The sequence below is a fragment of the Buteo buteo genome, chromosome 28 (assembly GCF_964188355.1).
Source record: "Buteo buteo chromosome 28, bButBut1.hap1.1, whole genome shotgun sequence".
Classification (NCBI taxonomy): Eukaryota; Metazoa; Chordata; class Aves; order Accipitriformes; family Accipitridae; genus Buteo; species Buteo buteo.
The window spans coordinates 3524042-3547654 of NC_134198.1; the positions used below are offsets into that span (position 1 = coordinate 3524042).

The window sequence follows — 23613 nt, forward strand, 5'->3', positions numbered from 1 at the left end:
GATTCAAAGATGTGGCACATTCTCTCAGTGAAGAAAAACGTATGTGAACAAAATAGTACCACTATTTTGTGTGCACAGGGGAACACATTAGCTCTTTCTATAAGAGAATATATTTGTTCAGTAAAACTTTCTTGGACAGTAAAGCTGGATATAAATGGATTAGAGTATTCAGAATGTGGAGACAGCACTGTGAAGTTCATTTCTACATTAATTTAATTCTGTCCATTATGTCTTGACATTTTTGAGCATCAAAGATATGTCTTGGTACAGAAACAGCTTCTTCATAAACTGGCATAATTTGCTCACCCAAACATGCACAGCACTCAGGGACATAGATTTGAAACCACATACGTGTGATTTTTGTGCGTACTGTCTTACCTGTACTCGACATTCTTCTCACATACACTGGCAAGCACTATTTTACTGCAGTAAGCCCAGTTCTTGAAGGACCAAGTTATAGGCTGCTTGCAGGTCCTTTCTGAAGCAACCAGTATGTTTCTGATCACTCTCTTGTGTTTCCCACACCCTCGGTTGAGGAGTAAAGCAATGTTGGGATTATTTTAGGACTGACTTAAACTAAATCACTGTGATACTTTCTCCGCTTTGCTTCCCTTAACTTGCTGTTCTGATTGAACTCTGCAAATGGTAAAGTATTGCAAACAGCTTCACAGGGGCATTCGGTGCCTATAAATACAATAAAGGTATTTCTCAGTACTCCACACATTGCACTCCTCATGTTTGCTGAAACGTACTGTTGTGAAATTCAGTGCAGTTCAAGAGCTCTGGACAGTCAAACAGGCGTAAAACTTGCTGGAAATCCATTACAGATCTCACATTCCAAATTGAGTTTGGCTCCACATTTGTAAATAATAGTTCCCTGTGAAATTAACCTGATGGGTGACAAAATAAATTATTTCTTTTCCACCTTTCCCTTGATCACGCTGGGAAAAGTTAATGCAAAAGGAAGCAAAGTAGATGAAAGAGTTTTTTAAGATTTAAAATCTTAGGACTCTAGAGGCCAGATGAACTGTAAGTCATGCAGTGACTTTCTGTACGGTTGAGCAATGCTACTCACTGTTGTTTGGGACCTGGAGTTTTTCTGGAGTTAAACTATAGTGAATTTTGGATACTGAGAGGCAACCACGAGGATGCAGTGCCTGTTGGGTGGTAGAATTTTAATGAATGGCAACCTAACATCATCAAGTGTGTATGTCACAAAACAACTGCATTTTTTTTCTGGTTCCACAACTATTGTGACCCCCTCCAGTTATTGAGGTATGTAGACTTACGAGACTCTTGCATGACATTTCTACCAAACAACTAGTGAGTGAAAGGCTAATTATGTTTTAAAAATTGAAGGAAACACAGGATACATTTAAAGGCATGTGCTTTGATCAGTAACTGGCATTTTGTGCTTGTTTTATTCTACATGAGTGACACAGCATTTACATTATAGCACTGTATTAAAGCAGGTGGCAAGTGTATATATTTGTACATGAGACTGCTATAGGTTTTTCACCCCTCAGCAAATTATTTGCTCTTTGCTGGTTTTACCATCTATTAAAGCTCCTGAGTTCGGAGACTTTCATGTGCACCCATTTGCCCAGATATAAATCTAAGAGGTGAAGTGAACACAAGTAGGGAGGGTATCGTGCTGTGGCTTTAACATGGAGTCTATGGAGGTTTAAACTACTGGATTGCTTAGCATTGTCTCTCCCAAAGAAACTTCTGTTCTGAGAACCAACATAAGCTCGGTGTAGTAGAAACACTGACCGTGTTTACAGGACTGCTGAAAGATGTGTATGTTAATAAATCACTGCAAAATAACAGTGGGAAGGAGTTTACGATGCTAATGACAGTACTTTTCTGTCCTGCAGACAGACCAATAGGTTTAGTCTAGGCCATTATACTTGGGTATAGCTGACTTTTCCCAAGGATTATTTTATTTTACAGCATACTGCGGTATTTTAAAGCAAGTAGTTTACAAGAAAAACTCATTATACTTCCCTTTATTGTCTTTTTTTGGTTTGTTTATTTGTTTGATTTTAATTTAAGTGGAGCCTTAATGACATTCAGCTAAACAAATGATATCTAGGACTTGAGAAGGAAAAGTATTTTCCAAAAATGTTTTGTTTAGAGAACGAAGGCAGTAAAGTGTGTTAGGGATCTCAACCTGTCTCAGCCAACCTTGCATTTGCTCTATTTAAGTCTATCAATTTAATCTGCCTTTTTGATTGTAGAAAGCAGCAAGTAGAAATTTTTGCACTTTGAGAATCGAGAGACCAGCTTGTCCGTTCCCAGCACACCTCACTGTGCATCACGAGCTCACGGCCCATTCACTGCAGCTGGAAATTATTTTGATTAAGCTCAATTTTTGTTGTCATGATGGTGCTAGTTCTTGAAGTTAAAGGCATAAACTAAGCCTTTTTATCTGGCAGAAAAGCAGGACAGTAAGGAGAAAAGCAATCATGATAGACCAAAGAGACAGAGCTCTGCAAATTAAGGAGATATTTTTGAAAGGTTTTGTGAAGAGTACCCTGTTTAACTTAGCATATCTGTGAAAGTAAGTCTGTGCACTGTCCTTAACAGAATTTTCTAGGTTTTCCATATTTCTTTTTTGTTCTAATAATCAGATTTATTGTAGAAGCTACACAGAATAGTTGATGTATTCCATAGTCCATACAAAAATCTGATGTTTACATCTGGCAAAAATGAAAAGTGGGAAAGATGTCTGTAAAAGGAATGGTATTTTAAAACCAATTCAAACACTGGTATGCAAAATACATTTACATTCTTACCATTGGATAGTCTCTGTTTTACATAATTAATGCAAAAAATGGGTATTGTAGGACATAATTTCTGCATTGCTCTTTTCTGTTTTCCTCGAGATGGCTGGAAGCATCAGCATCGATAGCATCAGTTCTCAGCTGCTGCAGAAGGGTATTATGAAGATGCCTCTTACCAACTGCTTGTGAGAGCCATGCTGCAGAAGCCTCACACAGACATCTCTTATGTGCAGAGGCAACCTTGAGTATTTTAGGGGCACCTTGGTACTGCACGCATACTACAGAAACTACCAAAAGCTCCAGGACTTACGCTGGTGTGGTTGTACAGTATGCAATTCTGCTCAAATCTCTCAGTACTCATGTACAAAGAGTCTGATGCACTTTGGGTTTTGCAAGTGTTTGCAACTAAATTTAGCCATTCAACCTTCTTTTGCCTTCTGCAGAATTTAGAGTTCTTGGCAAGTCTCTATTTGCCTCATCGGCAATTCTGGGTTTAACTTGCCAGCTGAAATATCAATGAAACTGAAGAGGAGGCAGATTTTCAATTTGGTTCAGGAATAACAGAATAGGGCAAACAAGCGACAACTGACCCTGTGTGTTACTACATGTTAAATTTTTAAAATATATTTCAGCTCACACTGTTCCCTGTAATGCTGTGTAATCGAATCCAGTTGTGGAACTGTAGCTGTGCATAAAATAGCTGGCTTATTGTAAGCTGGACCAGAAGCTCTGGTAGCACATCCTTGGGAATGTTACTGAGCAGAAAGAAAATGTTCTGTAGCTTGGCATTAATATGTCATTGTTTGCACAGGATAGGTGAAGCGCAGGAAGGAGACGTTGAGGAATTATACCTGAACTTTGATTAGGCAAGTTATGATGTGAGTGATGTCCACACAGCTTGCCTGCAGACTAACATAAAATGCCTTATTGTTCCATTCTACGCACACATATATAATTTATCAGTCATTGATCAAGATAAAAAAGAGACATGAAATCAGTGACATTGAAGGGTTTTTCTCCTGTATGAGACATTTGAAAAGAAGTCTGTGCTATCTATCTCTGTCAGAGTCCTGGGCACAAAAGACTGATTTAGACAGCATATAGCTGCTTCCAGAACAGCTCCAGTCTCTTTCTTCCTGGCATGTTTATTGCAAGCTTTACAATAGTTCTGAATTACATTTTGATTTTCACAACAAAGGATGTAATGAAGACATCAATTTCAGATTTTGTTATTTGTATTCATCTTGGAAGCAAGATTCGCAGGGTTAGCTTGAGTTAGTCACAACCGTATTTACACAGAAATCTGTTGTTCGTGACTGATTTTATGTTCGGAAATCAATCATAGCTATGAGAAGGGAGATGAGTCCTAAGCTGCACCCATATGCCAAATGGGTGCACAAACGGCAAATTAAAGGCATAAAAAATACGCCCTGGGCTACCATGCTTTTCCTACATTGGTATCATCTTATTCCCCTTCCACTTTGCTTTTCACAGAGCCTGAAATGTAATGGTGGTGTGCTGGGGGAAGGAAGGCAGAAAATGGCATGAGTCTGTGCTGGGGTAGTTTTATATGTGTAGCAGTATGCTGCACCATCACTGTTAGATATGATTAAATCTGAACGCCTTAGTATTTTTCTGGAGTAGTAACACTTACATCCTTACTCTGCCTGGGATTACAAAAATGCACAGGCTTTTTTCTTGGCTGGAAAAAAGAAAGTTTTCCTTCTAGAAACAAGGTTGCAGCCAGTGTCACCTCCAGTCTTTCGGGCTGCTGTGTAATCTGCAGCTGGTAGCAGTGCTCTGAACAGAGCAATACATATATATCCCTTCTTGCACCATTTATTTATTTATTTTTTTTAATGAAAAAAAGAGAAGTTAGGAAATGAGAGATGAGAGCTCTCTCTTTTTCGCACTTGGCTCTCACAGTGAGGAGTTCTGACTAGCCACAGTGGATGGTTAATCACATTTAGTCTGAACAGATGTCTTTATTTTCCTGCCTTGGGACCACTCACCTATCTAAGTAACCCATCAAAAATGGAACAGAAGAATGAAGACCCTGTGAGATTTAGTGCCTCCTCCTTAGATCGTATTAAGGCAGAGGAAGATGCATGGCGTGGCCTGGAGAAGCCATGGATTTTCTGACCCCCAGATGATTTTTAAGGCCCTGTTTCTGCGTAATCTCATGGGCCACCTTCTTTTTTTTTGCTTTCCAGTCAGCATCAGAGGGGGAGGTGACACTGATGGAAGTGCTGGTGGTGTGCTCAGCCTCCCGGCGGGTGGGAGTCCCTGAGGTGATGTGGGGAGGGTGACGCAGCTGGTGTTACCCTCCCAGAGAACTCTTCCCCAGGAGCTGTTTCGTGTTTTACACCCAGTGGTGCTGGACTGGGAGGCACTGGGGCTCCCCATCAGCACCCGAGGTCTGGGTAAGATGATAAATGACCGAATGCAAGACAGACATAGGAAGTATGGAGTGTGTTAGCATATAAACCAGACTCTTTGCATTCATGTTTGTACATGTTGTCATCTATGGGGTTTAGCAAATTCATGTTTCGGTTTTGGGGTTTTGGTTGGGTTTTTTTGGTTGGTTTTTTGTTGTTGTTTTTAGAGAGAGAAGTGAGTGTTCTACAACTTTGTGCCCTCACACCAGTGAGGTATTACAATTGTGCTATACTTTGGCAGGAAATACATGTGAATTCCTAACTGATTAATTATTAAAAGCATATCAGGTATGTTGCAAATCGTGGCCCACTTCTTCCAAGCATGGTCCAGCCACGTGAGCAGCCACGTCCATCCCCACAGCAGTGCTGAGCTGTGTGGGACCGCTCCTGCGGGCATGTTTTAAATGCGTGCGGACCTTGTAACGTTTTTTCATAACCATTTTGCTAAATCCATTCCAGACAATGTTGTCTTTCCTTTTCATTTTCACTTAAGCTAAGTCACGCTGATTTTTTGCTCCTGCTTGCTTTTAGAAAGAAATAGCTTAGAAGCCAAAGGAGATGGCAAAATAGGTGGAGATTCTAAGTCTGTGAGGCCATTATTGTGCATTACAGCCTGGTACTGTCAGGTTCATGCTCCTGGGTTTGTTTTCTGACTTCTAAAGAAAATTGTGAAGGATTTTTATATAACATACCATGACTGTGGTGGGAACATTTGCAGGGCTTATTCTTCAGACTCTAAATAGATGGAAGGGATGAAGTACTTCTTTAGAAATAAAAGGACTGAGTGGAATAGATGAACGGCTTTGGTCTTCGGGCTTTTTGACTTGGCCGTATGGAAGGCCTACTCAAAGCAATGAAAGATGTGTTGAACCCACTGGGCTTTAACTAGGTGTATCCAGCTGGACCTTGCTAGGCCTCCCTCCTCCTCTGCCCCAGCCTATCTAAGTCTTTATGAGTCTCAGAGATTTTTCTAGCAACATTTTTCTGAAAATGGTGTCAATGCATTCAGCAGCATTTAATTTTTCTTCTGCAATAGCCTCTCACAGTAAACTGAAGTCTAATAGTTGTTTCCACATAAATTACCAAGAAGCATGGTGGTAGCAAGTTGAGTGACACCTGAAATCTTAATTCTTTGGAATACTGGCAGCTCTGCATATTTTTTAAATCAAATTAAATCGCAAATCTGTTGCAAATTGGAAGGAATTCCAAGACCAACATTAAAATAATTAAGGGTCTAGGGAGATTGACTTGACATATGGGAAAGATTTAAGGAGAAAACTACACATTTAGCTGCATAATGATGATGAATGTGCAGAAAGTAGGAAATATGATAACAATAATACTAATTAGTAATTACTTGAGGGGTGTCAATAGTAAAGGGAAAAATGTAGGGAAAGGCTTGCAGTGCTGCAGGTCAGTGGCCAGTACTTTTTGACATTAGTTTTTCACGTCTGACCCATATTCATTGCTCTTTAATGGTACTGTGGGATGATTGGAACAAATTCACCTCGACATAATGCATAGAAAACAGATTGTCACAGTTACCCCTTTCAGCACTCGTGCATCTGATACTCTCTCAGCTATCTTTGTGCTTTTTTTCCCATGCAGCCATTAATGCTTTCTTGCTTCGTGTTTCCAACAGGCCACATCCTTGTGATATATTTTACATTTGCTTTGCCCACAGCAATCAAACTTGTGTCCTTCCTAAGCCCTCCTGTTTGGTTCCATTCTTTTAGATAGCTGTGGCTTATATACAACCTACACATCTGCTTGGATTTCAGCTAATGTCACTGGCAGTGTCCCCACTTCAGAAAGAGACCTGTTGGTTTAGTGTTTTGCTAAGCACTGATACATGGTGGGGTTTTTCAGTGTGTGTTTGGGTGCATGTATATGAAGAAGGATTTTAAAGAAACATCTCAGGAATACTTCTATCTCCATGCTGGCACTGGGTCAGGAGATGATGGGCTAATGGTGTTCTCCAGAGGGTGGGAGACTCTTTTTTCTTTTAGAACTGCTGAACTTCCTCCACTGCTTTTGAGCATGAAGTGTTAAAAGAATAGTTGTAGTCCTCAGTAGAAATTGAAGTTACCTTTAGAAGCTTCTTTCTCTTCTCTCCTCATCTTTGGAAGTCTCAGTATTAGTTGTGTACATCTGATAAAAAAAATCTGCTTTATACGTGCCAGCGCCCAGTTGTCACTATCCTATCAGCCAGGAAATAAACTCACATCTGCATTTTTTGGTATAGTGTATAGCCAAAGGTTGGCTCTTGCCTCCTTTTCCGTCATTAATGCTTTGTTTACAACACAAGTCTTCTGAGGATGCTTATTAGGAAACAGTGGCAGTGTCTTTGCAATGCTAATGCAACCCATCGTTATCCCCCGAACGCAGATGCCCCCACTATGGGAACCACCAGTCCGGTATCTGGGTGGACTTGAAATGCCAGTAACAGGGACCTGTGATTTTGCTGAAATAACACAGCTCATGCACTGTTTATGATTCAGATCCCCAGATTATCAGGGGTTTTGCTGGCTGCCCAGTTGTTAACCTCTGTGTCTTGCAAGATACAGCTATTTTTGAGGGGGGAATATATTCCCCGTCACTTTTTTTTTTTAATTAACATAGTCCTCTGACATACTTTGGGTGAATGTTTCCTCTTGGCATCTAGAAACTTGAGTTCATAAAAGTGCATCTGCCTGTGGGCTTCTGTGCAGATTTCACTGGTTTATTTTTGACTTGTAAATCTGTCAATTATTTGGGACATCAACAGTCTGAGAAATCTCCTCTTTTTCCTATACTGTGCAGCAGAAATGATGTTTAATGGCAGGGATACTTGAGAAAAAGTTTTGTTGAATTACTTGTGAGGTTGCTGAAGGTAAAATCCATCTTTAATCCCTAGGGCACAGGCCAGGTAAAATTCCAGACTTGCAATACATTCCTTTCAGATATTCAGAAAAAGTTCATTGATGGGTTCTGATGTAGGTCAAGTAATGGGTTTGCACCAGTGTACGCTGGTAGGATTCCAGCAAGCTGTGAAGTGTGGGTATTTCACAATATCATGTATTACTAGTTATTTTTGTTCCCACTGTACATTTCAGTTCCCACAAATGAGTTCTGAGAACTGAAAGGGAATCCCTGTCCTTATTTAAAATGAAGAACAAAATCTAACTTACATGTGAGGAATGTGGGCTGTGTTTTAGCACCGGCACCAACCTCTTCTAAGAGTGGTATAGTTGCCTGGGTTTCCATGGAGGTAAGCTACTGTAAGACTGATGTAATCCAGAGTTGAATGAAGTCATCCAGCTTCTCTGTTTAAAGCTGCATGCTTGTTCTCAGTTAATTAACAGTATAAAATTGGCCTGCTTTTTCAGATACACAAGAGCATCCACAAATCATCCTGAAGATAATAAGAGCTGATAGTGCTTAGTACTCTGGTAAATGAGGCCACATTTTAATACGTGACTAAATATGGCCACAAGATGCAACTTTATTCAGTGCTGCTGTATACCCTTTACTCTTCACTGCTGCAAAGAAGTTAAAAAAAAAAGTCTGTGACCTCAAGTTAGTCACATGTTTATAGTATATCAGCTTTGTTACTTGAAAATACAGTAATGTGAGACATGATGACAATAAAAAAAGCTAATTTCTTCCTGTTTATTTCCCTTGACTTATTTTGATGCGTTCAGCAACATTTCAAGTTTTCGTCAAGTTCTGCAGCTTGTACAACAGCTGAGCTTGTTGACTGTGCTTAAATAAAGACAGAATAATTGCGTGGTATGGTGCGAGGGACAGAGCAATAAGCAAGCATACTGACAGGGGCTTGTAACATCACTGGAGTGGCATACTATGGCTTGAGTAGGGAAATGTTGTAGTCAGCAAAGCACCAGAGAAAACATGCGGTTTTGGATTTATAATGATGTGGGCAAGATGAACCATCTGTCTTTTCCATCTCTGATTTTGGTGATTTCCCTGCCCCAATTATATTAGATGTAACGTGCATGCGCATGCATTATCACACAGTGTAATCCAAACTCCGCTGAGGCGACGGTGCCCAGCTACGCTGTCAGGGTTGCTGCTAGTAATAAGCACTCTAGAAGTCAGCTTGTATGCACAGGTTTCGAATTAAAAATGCTCTATTTGATTCTGATTTCCATTACTTGGCCCAGTTTCCATTCTGCTTTATAGTACGTCAGTCTACATGAAGCTCTCAATCCTCTTTCAGGATAAATTCTCTCCAATACCCACTTTCTAGCTGTAAGATAATTCACAAAGCTAATAAAGGAATGATCATTCAGACTGAGCTTGTTGCTATGCAACCGCATTACTAAGATAATAACACAAGTCATTTTTATATATCTGCTCTATCTTATACAACGGAACTCATTTATGTTTTATTTGCATTGAATTGGGTTATCGTTGACAACTTAGTTTGGATGCTGTTTTAACTTGGAATGAGACCTTTTGTTTTCCTTCCTAGAGGATACTTTTTAGGTTCCATTTCCTCCTTGGTTACTGACCCAGTTCATAACAACTGTTCAACTGGCTATGCAATTATAGCAGGATTGATTTCTCAGCTGATCAAAATCCAACACATTTTTAAAGGCCCTTTGGTAGAATATATTTTGAGTTGATAAACAGAAAATTTATTCCCTTGACAGAGATATGAATGTATGATCTTTGGTATTGGATGCTAAATTCTTTTACAGAAATCATTCTTTTACCAAATGTATGTATATTTGGTATATATATGTGTGTGTGTCTATAAGTATATCTACATCTCTATTTATCTATCAATGCATTATAGACCTGGATTCCCTATTGGCCTTAGGAATAGAAGATGGTAAAAGGTATTATATCAAAAGCAAGTCTCTAACTATGTTGCATTTCTACAGTTTCTGTATACTGTTTAAAATCTGTCTTTCTGCAGAAGCAGACATCAGAATTGATTATTTTGTTTAACAAGGAATAGATTTTGCATTCTTAGGGGAATGAGGAATTTTTCAATATATAAAAAGAGGTACAGGTATCAACTTGAGAATGTACTCAGTTTGAAACAGTAACTCGGAAAAGAGTGAATAGAATAGAATATTTAGTTAGAAGGGACCTACAATGATCATCTAGTCCAACTTCCTGACCACTTCAGGGCCAAAAGCTGAAGTACGTTATTAAGGGCATTGTCCAAATGCCTCTTGAACACTGACAGGCTTGGGGCATCGACGACCTCTCCAGGAAGCCTGTGCCAGGGTTTGACCGCTCTGTCGGTGAAGAAATGCTTCCTCATGTCCAGTCTAAACCTCCCCTGGCACAGCTTTGAACCATTCCCACATGTCCTATCACTGGATCCCAGGGAGAGGAGATCAGCACCTCCCTCTCCACTTCCCCTCCCGTGAGATCCTTCTTCCGTGTAAAAATTCTGAAATGACAGTATTTTCAAACATTAACATTGCTTAATATTTATCTCACAGTATTACGACAGACATCCAGTGTACCTGCCATTGCTCAGTTTTCTGAACCCCTCTGCAGCTTCCAAGCACCCAGGGTCCCTTGACAACTTCTGCAATGCTGTTAGGTGCTGTGTCAGTACAATATGATTGGAAATTAGAAATGTAGCAGTATAGCAAAATGAACAGAGTACATTGTAAAAATAGATAATCTAACAAACCATACAGCACTGAATGAATTATTCATTTCCATAGCTAATTACATTGACTCTTCATGTTAGAATTTTACTGAAGTTGACACAAGAGGTGGAATTCAGTTTGCAATTAAGACAACCAAATGTAGGTGTCCTCATCTAAGCTCACACTGTATCCAACAGAGGTCAAGGATTCAGCTGGACCCAACTCAGTTGTCTATTTAGAGGTTCGAGGCAGTCGTCATCATGGGATTAGCAGATCCGACACGACCTACCTTGTAGGTCTTGCGCTTTTGAGTGACAGCTGGATGCAAGCAAAGTAAGTTACCTCTTTCCATGAGTTTGAGCCCCTTATCTGTGGGCAACTCAATCCCATGTCAGGTATCCATTTTACACTTGATGAGTTCTGTCGGTTACACTGACTAAAATGAGAACTTAGATGTCTATAGCAAGATCTGGTTGCCCCAGTTATAGGTCTAGTGCCTTTATAGATGCTGTGGTGTATCCTACTTGCTCTCCGACTGCTGTTAGTCTTCCCATAGAGCCTCATATTATAACCTTTGCTGGTGTCTTGGATACCCGTGAGGTGCCAGGCTACGTGGGGCTTTTTAGCTAGCTGTGTATTTATGCAGTAGAATCCTGCCCAGTAATGCTCACGTAGACACCTGAATTTAAATACCTTAAGCTGGAGCTGAGTTGCACCCAGAATTATCAGCAACCAAACAGCTGCCGTTTTTCTTTAGAAGAGTTTAAGTACAAGAGACTGAAGAGTACATGGGGTATTAACTGGTCGAAACTTCTTCATCTGTTCATCCCAATACTGGATGGTAGTTGTGGACTGTGGGAATGAGGATGATGGTAGCAAGAGGATGGCTGGTATTAATTAACGGCAACATGACCTCCCCTGGCCCACCCTTCTGTGGATGATCGCAGACTGTGAAAGATAGACTGCAAAGATCAGGGAACACAGCAGGCGGCCTTGAGGACAGTTTCTTTGAAGTTGTAAGGATCTTTCTGGCGCAGGAGATGGGAGTCTGCTGCTGCCTCGCTGAGCGAGGCAGAGGCGAAGGAAGTTGGATAGCTGACATCCATCATGTCTGAGCCAGCTGGTGATTGCCTCATGCTGGGAGAGCACAGCCTGTTCTCAGAGGGACTCCAGCCAAGGTCAGTGAGAGACTGGAGCTGCTGGATAAAGCAAGACAGTTTTTAAAAAAGGAACAGCAGAGTTATTTAAGGTTATGTGGTTGTGCTGTATTGAAGTCAGCGGTTTTCTATGCATTCACAGTAAAATCAAGGTGACTATAGCCATGGTGTAAATTAGTCAGGTTTTGAGAGTAGTAGATACAGCTGGCAGTATATGGATATAAGGTCTGTCAGTCTGCTGGCATTCTACTGTTGAAAAACATTTCCAATCTTAGGATAACACAGTTGTAAGAAAAGGCAGAGGGTAAGAAAAGTAACTGTCTGTTGAGACTTGCAAGAGGAGACATGACATTTTTTAATTTTCTCCAGGGCTTCAGAAGCCATTTCTTTAAGTATTATAGCTCCAAGTTTTTTCTTTGAATGAATATGGAAGTTTCCTGCTTGGACAGGTATGAATCCCTAAATTATTTCTGTTCAGACAACCTGTGAGCATGGGAACTTTTCATTCTTTATCATTTGATTCCCATTGCGTGCTACATGGCATGTCTGGTAATCGCCGACTCCTGAAACATCTTAGAAGTGTCCTTTGTTTTTCAGGAAATGTTTACAAGAGATTAACCTGCTTTATGCTAAATGGCAGACTGTTTCCTTAACTCATGTTTTATACTGTCAGTCATGGTAATTTAGTATTTGTCATCTTCTTTGACAAATCCTTCCTAGGTTTGTCTCTGCGATAGATCTTTATCAATGTTACTCCTTTTTGTCAGTCTTTGGGACTGATGATTTTTGACTTACAAAAACAAACATACTTCACTGTATCAAACTGCTTCTTCAAATTAGAAATTAATTTCTACAGACAGAATAATTCAGAAATAGCCTTCTGGGTTACAAGCCTCTCTTCCAGCCGTGTGCTTAAGTAGTGGCCTTACTTGGGGTACAGACCCCTTGACCACAGCAGGAGTTGTGTCCTTGCTAGTCCTTTGCACATAGAATTATGCTGAAATCTACCCTGAAATGTCCTGGTGCGCAAAGTAAACATATTGGGCTTATCCACTTCACTGACTCATCCGGCGTCTGTGTTCCTATGCATAATCCCAAAGAAAGCTTATATTTTTAGTTCTGCATGTAACTTCTGATTCACACTGAAATGTGCTGATGATTCTGCAGCCAGGCCATGGCTGGTTCTGCACAAACGTGCAGAGTGGAAGCTAAACTCACGCTTTTTCTGCCCTTCTGTTTCTGTCTAAAACTAGTTTCAGTTCCAGAATTTGCTCTGTGTGTGTTTGCCAGTTCATCTAAATGAATAAAGAAGACAGAGTGATTGGCAGGTCCTCTCTGCAGCAGTCAGAAAGAGTTGGCCAACAAGAAGGAACAAATACCACCTACTAAGAAAATATATTGGAACCATCCGTATGGTTTTGTTTTGCTGATGCCCCAAGGAAGACTGGCCAAATCATCATCATTAACTTGAAAAGTCACATAGATACAAAGGGAAGCATCGCTGTCTGTGCTGTGCTCCTGTACAACAGAATCCCAAGGTTCTTGAGTGAAATTTCATTTTTGCTAGTGAAGATACATATTGCGAGGCAATGTTTCTGAAAGTACTGCGTCTATAAAGATACTTGATATTTTTCCTGAGGACTTTCTCAATATACAGAACTGTTCTGTCTTGTCTTCTTCTTTTTTTTTTTTTTTTTTTAAGAAAACACTAGAGGTTTTGTGGCATCTTCAAGACTGAACTATAAAACTGAAACCAGAAGTTATTTCAGAAATAGTAATCAACTTTCTTGAAATCAGTTACCTTTACAATTTATGTACTCAGATGTGCAATAATTGAGACCCTCCCCAACAAATAACAAAAAGTTTGAAAATCTTGATGTTTCTCTTGAGAACCAAGAGCTCTGTCAACAAGCTTAGCAATAAAATAGGAGGCTGCTCTACCTAAAAGGTTTGTAGGAGTTCTTGTAGGAGTGTTTTTGCTTTCTGACAAGCTTCCAAATAATCTTAAAAAAACTGCATCTGTTTCCTACTGTTATTATATGCTGCAATCTTTTCACATCATCTTAAGTATATTCTTAGGAGAAGTGTTGCAAGCAATTGTATCTATTTTATATTTTAAAACTGATAGATATTCCAGGGAGATGCTTGCAGTCAGCTAGCTTGACTAGCCTGTAACTCACATTGCTCTAAATCAAAAGTCGCTGTTGTCTTCTGTAGGTGTTCTTTAAAATTGTCACAAGAAGGCAATGAGAATTAAGTAACTTAATGTTTTATTGCTTAATTTTTTTTACCTCACATTTTGCTTTAGGAATGAGCATTTTCTGAAAATATCAATGTACTTATTTATTTGCAATTTTATTCCTTCATTTTATTTACTCAATTTAGTGTGTTTCCCTTCCAATATATTAATAAAAGAAACGAGCATTTGATTTAAATGGGGAACAGAATTTCATTGTAAATACTTTTTTTCTAATGCAAAATAATATTAGAGTGGTAGGCAGATTAATCATGCAATAAAAGATAAATTTATACTACCTCAAATATCTGTCTTGGCAGATATTGGAACTAATTTGTAAATACCTCCTGAGTTAATGTCCAAGTCACATGGAAATGGAGATTTGGACTGGACTGACAAAGACAGGCAGCTCTGAGTCACACAGACCAATCACCAGGGAAAATATATTGTCAGCAACAGTAATTACAGCAGGTAATTGTGTCATTTACCCTGTTACAGACCAGTAAATGTGATGAGTTTGGAACATACCAGCTGTCACACAGTGTTAACTTTGATGTTCAGGGTTTGGAAACCTGTAGTAGAATCTTTTAATGATGGTGCATTTAAAAAGACAGAAGATACAGGTTTCACACTGTTTAAAGCAGGCATAAATGGACAGTTCTTTTCAAGATAAGAGGAATCTGCTTTAATTTTTTCCTGTGTATTTAATAAGTTTGGAGTGTGCACATGCTTGGTAAGAAGAATTTATTAACTTGTTCCTAGCTCTTTGGAAGGTGGAAATGGATTTAGAATTCAACTTACCTTCTGTCTACATCATTTTAATGTTTGGGAGGTAAATAGAGATTGTGGTTGGTGGTAGCCTGAACGGATATTCCAATCTGCTTTGAAAACCCTGTGTTTATTCACTTAGTACACTTTCCATGGAGTGGGCTTCTTCTTAGATTGAAGTCCTCCAAAGCTGTTCACAGTGTCTTAGCTTAAATCATAACTTTTCCAAAGAGGAGACATGTAAAGGAAGTAGGATTACAAAGGTGAAGTCTTCCTGGGATGACAGTAGTATCAGGAGAATTGAATATCTGGTCAAGGTTTGCTTTTTTTTCTTAACTCTGTGGTTTGATTCTAAATTGATATTTTTGAGTATTTGAGACCTGAACAATACTGAAGACTTAATGTCATCCGTGGTTCTGCTTATTAGAGCAATTCATGGTGTTCTTAAATAGAACAGCAAATTTGATGGCAGAATTTTTCAGATATGTAAAGTTTGCTAAGATGTGCTCGTGCAAATATTTATTTGTCAATATAAAATGCACATAAGTATCCATATATTTAAGTACAGAAATAATTATTTGTAAGCTTGATTGGCACTAGCAGTTGAACAGTAGCAACAAAAGCATGGTGTGGGCTAGAAAACCTACTGGTGAAATAACTAAGTTAGCCAGTGTCAAGTTTTATACCATTGCAGGAGGGGAAAGGAAGATGAAAGCTAGTTTCATTGCATCTCCATTGCTATGCTGTGCTGGTTTTTGCTAGAAGCAGTGCAGACGGCTCTGCAGGTTATCTCCTGGCATCAAGGGCTGTGTTTGAACTGCAGAAGCCAGGAGCACGTCCTGGCTTCCAAGGCCCGCTATGCGTGTTAGCTCTTCCCTGACGCTATGCTATCTTGAGAACTGGCTGTACCATTTCCCCCAAGTGCTTTTGTTTCCAGGGAAGGCAGCTTAGGTGCCCTGTTTGTGGAGGATATATTTGCTGTGCTGTTTCGGTGTGCCTCTGTAAACTGCCAGGGAGGATGTGCCCTAGGGAAAATCGGGAGCATCACTAGAGACGGTATCAAGGCTGACCTCAGGGCAAAGCATCAACATTGTTCTGCTGTACCCTCACTGAAGCATATCTTTGTCCCCGCTTTCAAGTGGAGAACCTTCTTCAAAATCAGGTGAGCAACACTGAAGGCAGACATCCTCTCTCCATAGAGCTCAAGTACTACAGCTGTCTTATCAAAACCAGTACTGTCCTACTTTATATCCCGTGAGTCATCTGAGTGCCTGTGTCACAGTACCACCAGGGAAATAACAGGAACCATCTCGTGCATTAAGAAATCTCCCTGCTGCTTAAGAGGACAGAAAGACCATTTGTTTCCTAATATTTATGGTTAGGTAAGTTGCTCCAGATTCCCGCAGACAAAAGCAGGATCAAAGCAACAGCAGCATTTCATCCACCACCGTGCTGCCTCTCATTTTCTTCACCTGACAAGGACTGTCCTTGATACTGGTGCTGTATGTTGTAACTGTGATTGTCCCAGGAGCCCCTGGAATGAGTTGGCAAACCCTGGTCACGATGCTATCCTAAAAAGAATAGAATGGGGCACCAGCTCTCTCTAGAGAGCTTTGAGTACATCTATATTTTATCAAACCAACTTTGGCCAGTACTTGATTGCTGAGACATCTTTCTCCTGTCCCATTGTATATCCATCCTTCTGTTAATTCTGTGCTGAAGAAGTGTTGTTCAGAGGTGTTTTTGTGGAGCCCTCCGGTTATGTAGATAGTCTGTGAGTTGTTATTAGTGAAATATGAGAACAGGCAGCAAGTTAAGAGCCTCAGCAGCCGTCGGAGAGCCACTTTCCTGCTTTCTTTGTATAACAGAAATATGTGTAGGATGGAGGCCAAATATCCAACATGTATCTGTTGCTGGTGGCAGACTTGTATAACACGGAGCCTTTTAGTAAGGAAACAGTAAATTAAAAGGGTTGGCATTAGGAGAAGAAGTAAAATAAACATTTTGCAGTTGGCTGAGGAAATTGGAGTAGCATATTTACAGCTCTAGTCTGGCTATTCTACTAGCAATAAAGTAGGGAGCACTACTATAGACGTAGAATTTGCTATCATTGTCACTTTTGACAACATAATAGAAGATTTTGAAAGCATCAGTTTATCATAAGTGCCTGGGAGGTTTCGTGTACAATACAAGTTGGAATTTAAAAAGATTTACCTAGGAACAAATAATGCATCTGCTAGATAAAAAAAAAAAAAAAAAAAAAAAAGATGAATTTATGGAGAAAGTCTACCATGAAATACCTTTTAAAAGATAGAAACCTTATTTTAAAATGTCAATGGTAAAAGAAACAAGATATTAAGAGATCAGTTTGAATTAAGGCAAGAAAGAAATGGGTGACAGATCACAGACCTTATGTCTAGACTGAAATCTCTTAAGGTGGGAATTTCAAAATCATTTTGCATTTCCATTACAGTCCTGCCATTGAAATCAGTGGGAGTTAAGATTTTCCTTTAGGGGAAACAGTTAGGCCTATGCTAAGTGCTTTAGAAAATCTTGCCCTTAAACTTTTCTGTTCAAGAAGGAGTATAGAAAATGGCAGATGTAAAGGAAAGTGGAGATAAATCAAAGCTTTTTTAACTTTAGCTGTCATACTAAATATTCTTCAATATATTTCCTCTAACTGGTTGAAAAATGTAAAAACTCACAGGATGTTACATGAAGTAACACTGATTAATATTACAATAGAAGCCTCGAAAAGAAGAGTATGAGTATTTTGCAAAAATATGTCTTGTTCCATGAAATCAGAAATCACAATTACAACACACCTTTGGAAGATGATGAAACTTAGGTGGGTTTAAGAAAGTTTAAATGATTTCCTGGAGAACTGTGGAGGCATATGGAGGGAGTAATTGTAGGCCCGCCTTGAAATATGTATTTTAACCATCATCTTGCCTGTTGTGGCTGAGACTGAGAATATCTTTGTCTTCCCTGAGTTCCAGGAGATCTTGGCATGGGCTTCTTGGTGTGCAGATATCACAGGAAGGGTGGACTGGTCAACATTCGAATTGTGTGTTAGGCTTTTCAAGTTGAGTGCTAGGGGAGAATATACCCTGCTTAGAGCCATAAAATCCGTTATTAGAGCTACAGAATTTGGAATTACTAGTGGACAATTCAAAGGGAGTTACAGCTATGAGTTATGTAATCCTTCAAGTCTAGGAGGAAAACCCAGAACAGGAATAACCAAAAAATAAAGAGAAGATATTTTGTGCATAGAAAAAATCTTGAAGTCAGCGTAAAAGGGTAGAGAAAAAAGTATGCGCCTCTCGTAGGCTTTGGTGTGTGAAATAGTTTTCTTTAGGTGAAAGTCTGTTGTGAAATAAAATGTAAAATTGGAAATCTTCTTAGAATAAGTTTTTGAAAAACTTGTGTTTACTAGGATTAGAATGTCCCATATTTTTGGAAGTTGTATTTGCATATAAACATGTAGTATTTCTCTAGGGAGTTTTGGTCCCAGGATCTTTCTTGTGTTCTCCACATTGGTAAAGAACAGCACACACATGAAAAATTTTGTTTCTCCTAGAGAGAAAAAAACTTCATGATTGGAAATGGGAGGTGTTTTAGGGATGGATTTCATCATCACATTCAGTATCACAGTTTGTCTTTTTGTGAAACAAATTATACCAGTTCCAAAGTCCAGCTCAGTCCGTGCCAGTCTCAAGTCCCGTCAGAGCTACAGCCACCTTGGAGCTTTCTCCAAGGCCCTTCTAGCTTCACAGGCAGATGGAAGGAGAGTGAGTGCTTGTTCCTTCTCTTGATCAAGTGTTTTTTCAGCTGCTTTTAATCCTGCATCAATAATTGCCAGTGATATAGATTCCCTGTTATATCTTCCTAGTAGTATAACTAAGATGCAGTCCTGGAGCTTTCTCATAATGCATATGAAGAGGAACATGGGATTTTGGCTGTATCCCCAAATGGATTTTCTTCCTGAGTTTTCATTACAGTTTCCTTGTTTTTCCTTTTTTATCGTATTAACGCTGAATATAGAATAAGAAGCTAATAATAAAAGAGAGAAGTAGACATCTGGATGAAACGATGGCAGCTGTTCTCCCTGAAGAACAACAATGGGCTAAGTAATTACAGACAGAAACAGCATTTCAGAAAGAAGGATGGTTTCTAAACAGACCTTGAAAATAGAACAAGCACATGCTAGAGCTATTTTTATTATCAACATAATTAAGAGAAAAAAGTAGGAAAATTCTGGACATAGATCTACAGAAATTGTTGTGTATGGCTGCACTGAAGAAAGAATTAGAAAATGAGAACCAAGAGCAGCATGGATATATGGGAGTGGATGAAGGTCAAAATCAATGAAGTAACAGGATTAGCAGTGAATAGACTATTGTAGGGAGACCTGGCTTTTCATATCCCCAGCTTTGAACTGAGGACAGCAGCTGGTGGTCATTAATTAATGATTAATGACTTCAGTGTCAACTGAGGGTAAACTGTGTGATGGTAACTCTATGAGTAATCAAAGCATGGGTTACATTTTGCATTTGAATGAAGGAATATCTATAGAGAAATTAATTATGGCATAGTTGAGTTGGGGAATATCAATCCAAAAATTTAACATAAATATATGGAAAACATAGAATCATAGAACTGTTTAGGTTGGAAGAGACCTTGTAAGATCATCCAAGTCCAGCTGTAAACCCAACACTGCCAAGTCCACCACTAAACCATGTCCCTAAGCCCCACACCTACACATCTTTTAAATCCCTCCAGGGATGGTGACCCCACCACTTCCCTGGGCAGCCTGTTCCAATGCTTGACAACCCTTTCAGTGAAGACATTTTTCCTAATATCCAACCTAAACCTCCCCTGGTGCAACTTGAGGCCATTTCCTCTCGTCTTAGCACTTGTTAGGTGGGAGCAGAGACCGACCCCCACCTCACTACAACCCCCTTTCAGGCAGTTGTAGAGAGCGATCAGGTCTCCCCTCAGCCTCCTCTTCTCCAGACTAAACAGCCCCAGCTCCCTCAGCCGCTCCTCATCAGACTTGTGCTCCAGGCCCCTCACCAGCTTGGTTGCCCTTCTCTGGATACGCTCCAGCAAATAGCATAATTCAATAAATTTACAGCATTTGGTCTTTGAAAATAGTGTGCATATACTGAGACTTTAAGTAACCCTGCCAATTAGAGTTTAAACTAGTTAATATGAAGTCTTAAAGAAATTAACCATCTGTCATTTCCCAAATGATCTTAATGGAATAAGTCTTCCAAACTACTCATGTAATTACTACTAATTTTTGTCTTGTACATGAACGATATGAGGGGCAAAAAAGCTTGTAATTAAGATAAACTGTAAGTGGGCATTTAAATATGTCATCTATTGATTATTCAAGTAACTCTCATCTGTTGTCACTGCCACTTTGGATGGCCAGCTGGTCACTGTGGTTCTATAGATCTATACCAAATCAATGGGAAGGAGACATGAGGCCAAAAGTAATTTCAGTTCAAGAATGCAGAGGCATCGAAAGGAGAAAATACCTAATATATTCTCTTTATTTAAATTATTTTAATTTAATCCTGGTCTGCAAGTTCCTCACTCAGAAATGAGTACCTGTTGCATTGTGTTACAAGATTACAATTGGAGGAGCACGTTTTATTTATATTTTGTGGAACTTTTTTGCATTTCTGTGCCTTAAGTGTGATCTCAGCTCTTATTTCCCAGTGTTGGTAATGGATGGTTCAGGAAAGCTGCTAGCGTAATATCCTTTACCCATAAGTGAGCGATGCAACTCAGTCATCATTCCTTTTTACTGTTGGATTGAATTCTGTTGGTTCTTTAATTTTTTTCTTAGACATTTGCAGAATTTGGATGCGCAAGGCAAATATTGGGAAGGCTTGCAGTATGCAAGTAGGAAATACTATGTGGACTTTTGTTTCTTTTTAATCATGAACTACACAGTAGGAAGGATAAGGGCTGATGTTGCATAGTGCTAGGATAATGAGGAGGAGGTGGCAGGTGACATACCTTGTGGACAGCATGTTAAATTTTACTAAGTTCAGCAAGAATCTCTGCACAGATAATAAACTTGGTAAGGCAGATCCCCAGCTGTCATTGCGTTGACGTACATCAGAGGATCTAGTGGATCCTGATCAGTTTATGCCAGCAGTCTCTCTCCCTGGGATGCAGTACTTCACCTTAGATATCCTTCTGAAGTTACAACATTTTTGTCAAGCAAACCCTATGGAATACTCTGGAGTAGTATTTCAAAATGAACCAAGGTAAAATGAAGTACATCACTCTTACTGTATGTGCGTATATATGTACGTACATATGTGTGTGTGTGTATAATCTATTTGCTGCACACCCAAATGTGCATAAGTGAATTAATTGCATCATCACATAAGTTTTTGCATCTCTAGGTCATCTGTGTCATAAGAACTATTTAATGAAACATTCATACATACTTACTGTTACTATTGTTATTGCCATGGAGCAATAGCAAATTTTTGAGTTAAATTTTTTTTTCTATCTAGAAAGACCTCATTCCAGGGATAGTTTAGTCAATATAAATACTGTATTTAAAAGTTCAGTTGATTCCCAGAACAGAGATTTTATGAATTTTAACGCTGTTGAGCACAGAGTCCCAAACAGGGCAAAATGGAATTTAGATATATTAGATAATAAAGGTTTAGAACTAATCATTGAAACCACTGCATTTGGTCTTTCTAGAAGATGTTTATGCAAATTCAGGTTTGTTAATCATTAAAATCTCTCTGCAAAAGTAATTTTTATTTCTCTACCTTTGTAATACTATTGTACCTGGCCTGTCCCCATCTTCATTATGGTGTGAAGTGAAATAAGTATAGAACTTTTGTTAAATGTGTCACATGTTTTCTAAAGATGCTTGAAATAAATGGCCTCAGTGTTGTTTCTTCCAGCATCAATATATTTGGGCAGTACTGACACTTCTAAATAACACAAATAATGTTTCTGTACTGGTCTTTGAACTTAAAAACCATATTAATGGTTCTCTATAAATGATTCTATTATAAATTGCTTTTTTGCTTCTTTGTAATGCACAGTCCTATCTGCTTCTACAGTTCCTGGTTTGCTATTTAAGGTTGCTGAACTCAGTCTCTGTAACGTCCTCCTTAATTTAAGGTGACTTTCCAAGTGTTTGATTAGAAAAAGAAACCAAAGTGATAAGCATGAATTAATGAAGAGTTGTCAACAGAGCACCCCTCTTTTTATTACAAATGAATATTTCTATCTTTATTAAGGCTGGACACTCTGCCTTGTTATTAATAGGCAATTCTGGAAGAAGCTGTTTCTGATGGTCTCTTTAAATTGATGTGGATAGTGTACCATGTGCTGGAAGAGTGAATGTAGTAAGATGCTTTATGTACAGGATTTTGGGGGGTTTAGTTTAAGCATTTGTAATCAGCCCATAAAAGATCCAGTCCTGAAGCGTAGGCTGACTGCTTTGTTAAGTGCCACTGTAAGACGGAATAGGAAGAAGTACTATGTTTAAATGGTTTTAAGCGTGTTACTGAACCTAAACTCAGATGATACAGAGCAACAAATCTAGATGAATTGTAAAACATCCTGATTCTTTTTTTGCTCATTCTTTCCATTCCTATTGTTTTAAAAATCTCTGCTCTTTTAATTGAATCACAAAATTTCCTCTTACTCTGAAACATTTTCCTCCTAAAAAATGACATGTAAACTTCAATCCGAGAACCATTTATCATACTCATGATTTTTTCATGAGTCGCTAATATTTGATTTAAATAAAAATAGACCTGAAATTTGAGCAGATAACCACAGAAGTAGAAGTGCTGGCTGTTTTGATATAGTTTGGATTATGTGCCAGACCCTCTTTCTGAAATGTTAGCAAGCATCCTCCGTGAACTTTCTTACAGGAGGATAAGAAACACCAACGTTTCTGATATAGAGTAGGAAACCAGGCATATTGTCTTTGAATCCAAGCCCCATTACTTAGCTGACAGAAAGTTAATTTTATTGATACTGTACACGTTAAGAAAAATCTGTCTTAAAAGACTCAGTAGTTTTTCTTAGCCCAGAGAGTAAATGTTAGGAAGGCACACTCAAGTGTGACAGCCGTCTTTTTATATGAAGGACGTACATCTGTGCAAATGGCCTTCGGGGCCCTGGTACTGCAAGGTGTTATAAATACGGTTAATGCCTTGTCGTACTGGAATACCAATAGCAAGTTTGCCTGGCACAGAGACCAGAGCACTTGCCCTGCCTGTGGGTGCCTTGATGGGCTTTCAGAGCTGCTCCAGCCGCGCGTGGAGAGCCATTCCTCTTAGCGTGACGGTCCGTGATCACCTGCTTTCCTCTAATATACTCTTAGCCCTAGTAAAGAGCTGCCATACGTGCCAGGGATGCTTTTGCATTCCGAAGGCATGGGGTGGATGGCTACGCTTCCTCATTGAGGATGATACTTAATTTGTCAAATTCAGTGGTTTGAGCTGAGCTTACCAGTGTGATGTGTTGTTGTATAGACCTACCTCCTGAGATACCAAGATAATGGCTTTGCAAGGTATTTTGGCCTGCTGAGTGCATAATGTTTCACAG

General features: G+C 39.2%; 1 protein-coding gene across 1 annotated transcript in view; it reads left to right on the forward strand.

Moving 5' to 3' along the window:
- The window catches only part of NELL2 (neural EGFL like 2), a 153848-nt gene that overhangs the window by 85147 nt on the left and 45088 nt on the right, over positions 1-23613 (forward strand). The window lies entirely within an intron of this gene.